The 9,756-nt window shown below is 42.1% G+C and overlaps 1 long non-coding RNA gene across 3 annotated transcripts in view; it reads left to right on the top strand.

The window, feature by feature from the left end:
- Positions 1-34: 34 nt before the first annotated feature.
- LOC112479765 overlaps positions 35-9,756 on the top strand; it is a 26,211-nt gene continuing 16,489 nt past the window's right edge. For 2 of the 3 annotated variants that reach the window (XR_003046363.1, XR_003046362.1), the window contains exons 1-2: positions 35-111; positions 2,115-2,263. This is a non-coding gene — a long non-coding RNA (uncharacterized LOC112479765). Of the gene's footprint in view, positions 112-2,114; positions 2,264-5,511; positions 7,738-9,756 lie in introns of those variants that run through there. The other variant, XR_003046364.1, reaches the window with a different exon arrangement.

Genomic DNA, 9,756 nt, shown 5'->3' with positions numbered 1-9,756 from the left:
CGCCGGGCGGGGCGGGGCTCCCGGCTCAGAGGCTCTTTATTCCGGGGGAACGCAAAGCTTTCTGGGAGCAGGAGTTGTTGTGGGCGCGAAGTGGCCCCCAACCTTGTGCGGGTAGGCTGGGCAGCCGTAGCTGAATGCGCGGGTGGGAGTAACGGGTCGAGGGTCGAGGATGAGGATAGGTGGGAAGGGACAGGGTGTGTAGACTGGGGGAGAAGTCGAGGCACTGGCAGCATGCAGAAGGCTTCCACCCACGTGAGAACACTGGGCTGCCGCAGTGGGTTCAGGAATCTGATCCCTGGATTCGGATTCCAGCCCTGCTATCTGCCAGTCGCGTGACCTTGATTAAGTTGCGTCCCTGTGCCTCGGTTCTCTTATCTGTAAAATGGGTATAATCGTACCTGTCCAATGGGGATGTGGTGAGGTCAGGTGAAATAGTATATGTAAAGCCCAGAGTTTGACATATAGATGCCACAGCTGCTGTTAGTATCCAGTCCCTGTTTCCCCTCCCCAGGCCGCGTGCTCTGGCCTCACAGACTCCTCACTGTTCCCCGGCCGTGCCCTGCACAGTGCTGGGCCTTACCTCGGGGTCTCCTTTGCTCCTTAAGTGAGGGTTAAGAGCTCTAGATTTACCGTGTCTGAGTTCACATACCTCCTCCACCACTTACGAGCCTGGGCCTTGCACAAATTACTCACTCTCTGTGTGCCTCAGTTTCCTCACTGTAAAGTGGGACTAATACTAGCACTTTGCCAGCAGACCTGTTGTGAGCCTCAAATAAGAAGCATGTTAGCCACCAAACACAGCACTTAGTAGGTAGGAAGTGCTCTCCGCGTGTTACCCATTATTTGTATTACCCATCCTCCAAAGTTTAACGCAAAGATACGTTTTCACCATTTGGAATTAATCACTTCCACCATCTGTTCTCCCACAGTGTTTTCTCTATATGCCAACATTGCAACACTTGGCCACCTTCCACTTTGTATTCTAGTTGAAGATCGGTGTGATTTGCCCATTGTAAATTCTTCAGGGCAAAAAAGCAAAGCAAAACCTGTTTGGCTCACCTTTGCACTTCTGCGTGGTACATGGCACCGGGCTTGCAAATGTAGGTTTTACTAATCTCACTACCTTCCTTGGTCAGGGAATCAGGAGAGAAGAAGGGGATACCAAGCTGAGGGTTGGCAGTTGTGTAGGAAGTTGAGCAAGACTTGTTTTTAAAGGCCCCTTCCTCCACCTGGGTTTCTCTTCTCTCAGGGCTAGTACGATAACTTCACATGAGATTTCAGTTTGCCCAATGGGAGCCAGAGAGCAGAGTCTGCTTCTGCTTTAAGCCTTGGTGGATGGATTAGGGGGCAGTGAAGAAGCTCGAAGAGGGATGAAAAGAGATGCTCACCAGATTAGTCAGATTTGGGACAGAAGCCCTGTTCACACCACTTGGTCCCTGGACAGGGATTTGGGTTCTGGTCTTGGTAAATGTCAGCTGAATTCAGGTTTTTACTGATGCCCTTCTAAACTGCCTGATGCTGTGTTGGAGGCTGTGAAGGACATGAAATGGATACTTTTGCTCAGTAAGTTTATGGTTTCCTTAAGGAGATTTGCCTAGAAACCAGAGAAAGAATATTGCAATATTGAGGAGATGTAAATGACTATAAAGGAGTGCTGTAAACCAGGTGAGAACAGAGATACCATCTTCAAAATGGTATCTTCCAGAATCTTGCACAGAGTTGGTACTCAATAAAACATTTTTTTTAGTGGAATTGAGGAGTTTACACTTCAGGTGTGTTTGGAGGGATCTGAATAGAGTAGGAAGGGCATTCAAATTTCCTTTCTAACATTAATCGGGAGGAGGCTGACCTCTCACCTTTTGAAATGTGATGATGATCATAATACCCATCAGACTGCCAATTCAAAAGTGTGGCTTAATTCTAGCTTATAAACTGGTGAGAAGGAGGGCACGTAAAGGACTTTGGGATAAAATATTAAACAGGATACTCATAATCAATCCCACATACCCTTGACCTTGATCATAATAAAAGGTCCCATTTTTAGAAATGCAGAGAGTGAAGTGAGATTGGTAGAAATGACATCTACTTAGGTTTTTTTTCTTTTGTCCTCCTAGAATCCCTTCATCCGGGAATAGTCAACCATGGTCATGTAAAAGCCTTGAAAAGTCATCTCCCTTTATTGAAATCCTTAAAACAGTGCTACTCAAAAGATGGTTCAAAACTGATGCCAATCTGCAAATCATTTATATCCGGTTCAGAGGCGGTAAGTAATAGAATTGAGAGTGTTTAGAAATTTTTTTTTAGCAATTTGACGTTGCTACATTCAACATGTAATCAATGGGTTTATGTGTATGTGTCTTTGTTATTTTACTTTCTAGAAATTTTATTTTCAAAGGTTGTGATTTACAACAGATTGGAAATTAATAAAAAAGAAAGCTAGTCCATTAGTCTGAGAAGCAGTGCCTTCAGTGGAATTCCTGTGAGGTAGGGAGGGTCTGCAATGGCTTCCAGTGCCCTCCTTTCCCCGAGTGTGCACTGAACCTAGTGACTTGCTTCTAACAAATAGAATATTACAAAAATGATCGGATATTATTTCCAAGATTAGGTTATGAAAAGACTCTGAGTGGCTTCTGTTTTGCTTACTGTCTTAGTCTGTCATGGCTGCTATAACAAAAACACCATAGAACTGGATGGCTTATAAACAACAGAAATTTATTGCTCACAGTTCTGGAGGCTGGAAGTCCAAGATCAGGGTGCCAGCGTGGTCAAGTTCTAGTGAGCTGCCTCTTCGGGTTTGCAGACTGTCGACTTCTTGTTGTATCCTCATATGGTAGAAAGGGCAAGGAGCTTTCTCAGTGGCTCTAATAAGGGCCCTAATCCCATTCATGGTGGCTCTGTCCTCATGACCTAATCACTTCCCAAAGGCCCCCACCTCCTAACATGATCATCTTGGGGGTTAGGTTTCAACACATAAATTTAGGGGAGACACAAATATTCAGCCTATAGCACTTCTCTCTCCATCTCTTCCTCTCTCCCTTTTGGAGAGGATGTCAAGGTACTAGCATCTTCAGCCAATAGCCAGTGAGAACCTACGGCCTGCTGCCAGCCACTTGAGTGGGCTTATGAGCAAGCAGATCCTTCCCCAGTTGAGATTTGAGATGACTATAGCCGTAGCTAACTCTCAAATCAAAACAGAGGATGTATCTAAGTCACACATGAATTCCTGGCCCCAAAATGACTCCAAGAGAAAAAACGTTTCAAGCTACTGAATTTTGGGTAATTTGTTACACAGCCTAGATAACTAACACACCTGTGCCAAAAGTGGGCATCCGACAAGTAGAAGGCAAAACTAAAAATGCAACTTCAGTTGTGCTGTCTGGTTAATGATATATTCAGTGAATGATTTATAACTACAAAGTACCATTACAGTAGTACATTCTGGTCCCCAGCTGCAATAATCTGGCTTACCCCTTTAAATGTAAGATTGTAACTTGGCATGAAAGATAGTTACCACTAAAACACAGCCATTGTCAAACTCACAATCTCCACACTTTCTACTGCAGTCCACCCTCCTGTGTGCTGTCTTGCTTGATTATTCATTACTCATCCTCCTCCTCTTGCAGGAGGAAAATACCTTTTTTTGATCAATGCATTTTCTATGGTTTTTGAAAGTCTAAAATCTGCTAAAATCTTATCTTCTCTGATGTAAGGTGAGTAGCAAGTGCTTTCTTCCATGGCAGTTTCTATCCAAAAAAGGCAGGATAGATCTAAACCTTGGCTTCCTTCCTTTAGAAAAATCTGTGCTAATATTAGCCACAGGAAATTTAAATTTGTGGTAGAAAATCCAGGATTAAGCAAAATAGCCTATTAAAAATCCAAGATATAAATTAAGGCATGTCATATTTTCTAGGAGGAAGAATTAAACATAGGTAGTTTCAAAACAGGCATATTCACTAGAATTTAAATGACTCTGCAGTTGTTGAGACATTTTGCAAAAGGCTTCTGCAAAATAGATTTATGAATGACCTTATTTGCTATCGTGTACCAGTTCTGGGTGGTGATGAATCAGCTGATATTTAATGAAGAGAAAAGGTGTATCCTATTTCTCTTGTTGGTCTGTAATTTTCTGAAAGCTCGACTGTAATGTCATTATGGACATTATGGTGGTGATTATCACCATCTATATGCTCACGTGTAGCATTCACAATAGAAGCTATGATAAACTGAACTCTGCTCTGTGCTGGGCCCTTTTCATGCATCATCGCATTTACTCCTCATAGCAACTCCATGAAGTCGGTATTACCTCCATTTCATATTGTCTAGATAAGGACGCTCAGGGACATGACACTCTGTACCCAAGGACACACCCTTGGTAAATGGCAGAGTCAGAATTCAAACTCACAATCTCTACACTTTCTACTGCAGTCCACCCTCCTGTGTGCTGTCTTGCTTGATTATTCATTACTCATCCTCCTCCTCTTGCAGGAGGAAAATACCTTTTTTCGATCAATGCATTCTTTCTATGGTTTTTGAAAGTCTAAAATCTGCTAAAATCTTCTCTGCAAAGTTTTAGGGGAAATGAAGTATTGGTTTTGTCTCTCCATGGGATGCTTCTTCTACTTGATCGTTTACAAAAAAATAACCAACCCTGTATTTAGGTTATTCTCTCATGTTTGGCTCTTTGGTGATTCTTGCACAGTTTTGATTCCTATTGATCTATGCCAGCCTCATTTCCATCAAAGACACATGTTGAGTGCCTGGTTGGTGGCAGTCATGGGGATACAAAGACTTTTAAGACTAGAGCTTGCAGTCTTATTAGGGAAGCAAGATGTGCACAGGGTGAAATGCATGCCACTAATGTGAGGGCTAAGATTCCTCATGTGAGAAATATGTTTTTCTAAGGCCAGGCCTGTGCCAGGGAACTCACAAGCTAAGTAGCTTTGGTGCCTTCTACCTAGACTCTGTTGTATGAATTGGAATTCTAACACTCAAGTTAAGGTTCCAGAGTTTGCAGTTGCTCTGGTGTGTGTGTGTGTGTGTGTGTGTGTGTGTGTGTGTGTGTGTGTGTAAGTGTAAGTGTGTAAGGGGTTTGCAGAGGACAGAAAGGGAATTAGGAAACAATTTAGAGAGGTCTAGGGGACATCGGAGTGAGGCTGATCAGGAGGGAATGAGAAGTCAATAAGCTGATCAGGAGGGAATGAGAAGTCGACAAGCGTGCAGCGTATGTACGTTTGGGAGCGAAGGAGAACTGCCATCGCCAGCCTTGGCCCCATCCATCAGATCTAGAGTGCTGGACCCCTAAACTATTTTGGGCCTGGTTCTCTTTAACCACCCACACACACTTATGGTGGCTAACCACCATAATTAACAGCACCCAACTCTCAGTGGCTTAACCCAAAGAAAATTTACTTTTTTTCTCATTTCACAGTTCAAGAAAGGGTTTGGGATGAGGGGAGTCATTTGAGGACACAGGCTCTTTCCTTATGGTGACTTTGTCCTCTCTGTCCTCAGCTTCTTCTCCATTCATCTGGTGATGGAGAAACAGAGTGAAGACTAAGCACGGGAGGATTTTGATGGGCCAGGCCTGGAAGTGGCCCTGTAACTTCCATTCACATTCCATTGGCCAGAACTCAGCCACATGGCCACACCTAACTGCAAGGGAGGCTAGAAAGTGGGGCCCAGCCATGTTCCCAAGACCAAGAGAGCAGAATATCTGTCTCTGGCACATCTGGTGAGCCACTGTCCCTTGGTCTTATTCTGCATTCCATTCATTCAGAAACTACTTACTCAGCACCTGCTAGATAGACAGCTCTTATGATGAAAAATATTATTATTAGCCACTCATAGTGAACTAACACACTAATACAAACCTAGAGCTCGTTCAAGCTTGACAGGTCTAAGAATTTAAGATGTCACCTGGTGAGAATGATCAAAGCAGGTGGTGAGTATCATGGAAAGAGCTTGGGATTCCTGGGGTCTAATCCTAGCTTGGCCCAAGTAATCATTTGGAAAGGGCACCTGCATCTCTGGACCTCAGGCTTCTAATCTGCATACTGAGAACTTGAACTGGACAGGTTTCTAAGTTCCATTCCTATTTCAGTGTCTCAGAAAGTCTTGGCAATGGATGAGGATTACGTTAGATTCCTACCAAACTCTAGTCTTCTCCTGTAACTATGAGGCTTTCAGTCTTAAAAGCACCACGTAGCTTTGGAAAAGAAAGCAAGAGATAATACCTTCTACCCTTGATTAAATCTCCAACTGGAAGAAGAATTTAAAAGGCATCTCTCCCTGACTTGCGATGCATCTTTTTTTGTTGTTGGCACATGTACGTGCTTGATGATATTTTGAAAGTCTAATGCTCATGTTGATCTTCACTCTTCAACTTCACACTGTGTAGTCACAGGGAAGCAGCACATAAGTTGTGTTGTAGAGAAAGTCACTGATCCCCCACAAGGTAGAAGACCCAAGCACCCATAATTAACATAGGTACAATTTGCAGACACCCGATGTATTGCTTCTTTGCTGTATGAAACTCATTCTGAGGCCAACGACCCTGATTATTATTTAATACATTTGATGGGGGTGTTTTTTATTAATTGACAATTAGTTTAGCACCTGAATTCTCTCATTTGTTTAATCGTCTCCCTCAAGCATATTTGTATTTTTGATAGCAGCTATACTGTTCTCTTTGCGAATTCATATCATTAACCATTTTCTGCTTAACTGTTTCTTTGTCCTTGCTGGTTATCTCTAATTCCTAGTTTTATCTTCCTGCACTCCAGAATCTCTATCTGATCTTAACTCGGCGGCAGCTTTCTGGATGTCAGACTACAAGACAGAAAGCGGAGCTTTCTGGGCCACACAGGTTCACTTCTGAGTCCCCTGCTAACCACTGTGTGCCTCTACCCACCTTTTGAAAAGGTAAATACTAGTCAGGGTTTTCACTTGGCTGAACAGATATTGTCTCTGATATTGTAGTGGCTTAAATAGTATCCTTCCCAAATTCACATCCACCCCAGACCTCAGAATGTGAGCTTACTTGGAAAGAGAGTCTTTGCAGATGTCACTAAGGTAAAGATTGAGATGCTATCAAACTGGATTATGGTGGGCTCTGAATCCAATGAGAGTGTCCTTATAAGAGACAGATAAGGACTCACAGGCATGCAGAGAAGGAAGCAACATGAAGACAAAAGCAGAGGTTGGAGTGATGCTGCGACAAGCCAAGGAACACCAGGAGCCACCAGAAGCTGGAAAAGGCAAGGAAGTGTTCTTCCCTGGAGCCTTCAGAGGGAGCTTGGCCTGTCAGCACCTTGATTTCGGACTTCACATATGGGAGCCATATGTGAAAGAGAACGTTTCTGTTGTTTAAGCCACCAAGTTTTTGCTGTGGTAATTTGGTCTGGCATTCCTAGGAAACTAATATAGAATTTTCCGTCCGTTTTTGTTTTGTTCTTGTTATTGTATAAGAACTATTTCTTCCTCGAGTAAAGACTGGGGTCTCTGGGTCATATAATAATTTTTATAAAAATTATTTGGTTTTACAACAAATTGGCTTTATTGTAACTGCTTTTTAAAAACCACCTATGTTGATGAACTCTTTCATGTAACAAATACAGCTCCATGTTGTCATCTCATAATATCTCATAATATGGGTGTGCTTTGATTTTATTAAACAATTTGCTACTGATAAATGTTTAGATTATCAAATTTTCACTTTTATAAGCAACTGTGTGATAAACTCATACATATTTTTGGGTACATACCTGATTATTTACATAATATAAATTCCCCCCAAATTTCTTAAGTCAAAGAATATATAAACTTTTGGGGAGGTTAAGAGATATTCTGCCAGTTGCTCTTCAGAAAGGATTATAAATAGTGACTTTCAGTGTTTTTAAACAGTAGTATATCCTAATTTTGAATTTCAGTAAATAGCCCCTGATTTTCTGAGTAAAGCTAATATAACTTTGCTGTCACTAATGTCTAGACTAGAAAGGATCTTTAAAAAGGTTTGTACAGTAATTTAAATTTTTTTGGAGAGCCTTTTTCTTCAGCTGTCTCCTCTATTCCTTTCTATCCTGTCTCATTTCTGTTTGAAAGTACTTTGTGATCACAGTGTATTATTTACTACTTTATGATTTTTACAAGCATCAATTAACCATAACATTGCTCACCTTGACATGTCTTTTTTAATTCAGTGGCAAGTGCATTTTCCCAATTCTATGGAGCGATATCTCTCCAAAACTTTAGGATTGGCAAGATGAGTTAGGAAGAAACAGAATCTGGATCTGTTTCCTACGAAAGTGTCAATATTTGCTAAAACAAAGAGCCGGAAGTATCCCGAGTGGAATGCCATCTGTCCTTGTCTTTGAGAGCCTGCCGGAAAATCTTTTCACAGCCAAGGGATGATTATTTGGCATAACCGACACTGAAATTCAGCAAGGTGGCTTATAGATTAGAAACTGGCTGATATAAAGAGATACTTTGCTATGTGAAAACTACAAGTATAGACATGCGTTTTGTTTTTGTTTTTTACTTCTCCAAAGTGCTTCCCACAGGAATCTTAATCAGCAGGATTACCTAGTTGATTTAAATATTCAGGTCATTAACAAGTTATTTTGTAGCCCAGCCTTTGAGGAAGTGAGCAGCTGACAGAATGAGACATAGTTCCCCTCTTATAGTTTCATTATGTCAACCGTGCTGTTTCTTAAGCAAATAAACATACTACTTTCTTCTGTTACATGAGGAAACTCAGTTCTGTTACAGAGTGAGGGTGGAGGTGTAACACAGAGCCCAGCTTCTGATATGTGGTCAGTTGTGTCACCTGAGTTCCAAAGGAGGGTCTTAGCTAGCTGAATTCCTTTGGAGGAAACCCAGATAGATTCCTTTGAATAGCAATGGGAAGAGTAATTCAAGAGGTCATCTTGGGTAGGAGTGAAATTCTTTAAAATACGTTTGGCAGCTTTCAGTTCCCCAGTGGGATGTTTGCCACTCAGAATCCATCTGTGTATTGTCCGGCTCTCCCCTGAAAACAAATTCATTTTGGAACCTCAAACCATCTGTAGCTTCTGACTCCACATTGTTCTCGTGACCTCGAAACACTCCCTCCAGCTATATCATTTCCTCCAAGTTTATTTCCCGCAGATGCCACCACCCCTCAGTTGGACCCTCATCTAATCTCGCTCTTCTTAGGAAAAGAACAGTCATCCCAGCCTCAACAGGGCTCTGCCGTAGACTGGAAAGGACCAAGAGGAAAGATCTCTTATTGCAAGGCATTTAGCTGCTCTGCAGACATCTTGGCCCAGTTTCACTAGATTTAACTAATCTAGGAGCATTTCGACCACTAGGAAAACACTTGTTACAGCCCCCAAAGATACATGGGTACTTTTTCTTAAAAGGTTTCTGATGTGGACTACATTCATTCATTCATTCAATTAGTTTTTAATGAGCACCTGTTATGTGTCAGAAATTGTTCTGAGAACATTTTTCTGTGAATAAAGCGAAGCCCCAGGTCTAATGGAGTTTGCAATCCACATGGGGGAGACAGACAGTAAACAAATAATTTGTCAGGGGCTGATAAAGGCTAATAAAGAATAAGGAAGAAAAGAAGGAAGGAAGGAAGAAAAGGAAGGAAGGAAGGAAGGAAGGAAGGAAGGAAGGAGAAGGGATGAAGGGAGGAGAGTGATAGTGTGTGTATGGGTGCACACACCTGTGTTGCACAAGGAGGTGGATAGGGAGAGTGTGACCTGAGGAAGG

Source organism: Pteropus alecto, unplaced genomic scaffold (assembly GCF_000325575.1).
Source record: "Pteropus alecto unplaced genomic scaffold, ASM32557v1 scaffold21, whole genome shotgun sequence".
Classification (NCBI taxonomy): Eukaryota; Metazoa; Chordata; class Mammalia; order Chiroptera; family Pteropodidae; genus Pteropus; species Pteropus alecto.
The sequence above is the reverse complement of the archived record's forward strand: the minus strand, read 5'-3'. Positions and strand labels throughout refer to the sequence as shown.